This window comes from Bubalus bubalis, chromosome 5 (genome assembly GCF_019923935.1).
Source record: "Bubalus bubalis isolate 160015118507 breed Murrah chromosome 5, NDDB_SH_1, whole genome shotgun sequence".
Taxonomy (NCBI): domain Eukaryota; kingdom Metazoa; phylum Chordata; class Mammalia; order Artiodactyla; family Bovidae; genus Bubalus; species Bubalus bubalis.
In genome coordinates, this window is record NC_059161.1 from 118,852,962 (window position 1) to 118,854,668 (window position 1,707).

A 1,707-nucleotide genomic window follows, 5' to 3' on the forward strand; every position below is an offset into this window, starting at 1 on the left:
ATTGTGCATATGTACCACTGTTTTCGTATCCATTTATCTGCTGATGGGCATCTAGTTTACTTCCTTTTCCTGGCTATTATATACATTGCTGTGATGAACATTGGGGTACACGTGTCTTTTTCAATTCTGGTTTCCTCAGTGTGTATGCCCAGCATTGAGATTGCTGGGTCATAAGGCAGTTCTATTTCCAGTTTTTTAAGGAATCTCCACACTGTTCTCCAGAGTGGCTGTACTAGATTGCATTCCCACCAACAGTGTAAGAGGGTAACCTTTTCTCCACACCCTCTCCAGCATTTATTGCTTATAGACTTTTGGATGGCAGACATTCTGACTGGCGTGAAATGGTACCTCATTGTGGTTTTGATTTGCATTTCTCTGATAATAAGTGATGTTGAGAATCTTTTCATGTGTTTATCAGGCATCTGTATGTCTTCTTTGGAGAAATGTCTATTTAGTTCTTTGGCCCATTTTTTGATTGGGTCACTTATTTTTCTGGAATTGGGCCACAGGAGTTGCTTGTTATTTTTGAGATTAGTTATTTGTCAGTTGCTTCATTTGCTATTATTTTCTCCCAATCTGAAGGCTGTCTTTTCATCTTGCTTATAGTTTCCTTTGTTGTGCAGAAGCTTTTAAGTTTAATTAAGTCCCATTTGTTTATTTTTGCTTTTATTTCCAATATTCTGGGAGGTGGGTCTTAGAGGATCCTGCTGTGATGTATGTCAGAGAGTGTTTTGCCTATGTTCTCCTCGAGGAGTTTTATAGTTTCTGGTCTTACATTTAGACCTTTAATCCATTTGAGTTTATTTTTGTGTATGGTGTTAGAAAGTGTTCTAGTCTAATACAATTATGTAAAGTTTAAAAATAAAATAAAAACAAAACAAAACAAAAAACAAAACAAACAAACAAAAAAAACAAGTGGCTGACCAGTTTTCCCAGCACCACTTGGTAAAGAGATTGTCTTTAATCCATTGTATATTCTTGCTTCCTTTGTCAAAGATAAGGTGTCCATAGGTGCGTGGATTTACCTCTGGGCCTTCTATTTTGTTCCGTTGATCTATATTTCTGTCTTTGTGCCAGTACCATACTCTCTTGATTACTGTGGCTTAGTAGTAGAGCCTGAAGTCAGGCAGGTTGATTCCTCCAGTTCCATTCTTCTTTCTCAAGATTGCTTTGGCTATTGGAGGTTTTTTGTATTTCCATATATGTTGTGAAATTATTTATTCTAGTTCTGTGAAAAATACCATTGGTATCTTGATAGGGATTGCATTGAATCTATAGATTGCTTTGGGTAGTATACTCATTTTCACTATGTTGATTCTTCTGATCCATGAACATGGTATATTTCTCCATCTATTAGTGTCCTCTTTGATTTCTTTCATCAGTGCTTTATAGTTTTCTATATATAGGTCTTTAGTTTCTTTAGGTAGTTATATTCCTAAGTATTTTATTCTTTTCGTTGCAATGGTGAATGGAATTGTTTCCTTAATTACTCTTTATATTTTCTCATTATTAGTGTATAGGAATGCAAGTGATTATTTATGCTATTTTTGTTTCTATTAAGCATATGTTATGTAACTACAAACAGTTCCAGGAAAACAAGCTAGACTTTCCCTTCTGGGATGATGAGAGAGTGATGGGGAGCAGCTATAATACAGAGGAAGCCTCAGTCAGTGGCTGCAGCTCACCTCCTGCTGTGGAGGTCTGGTT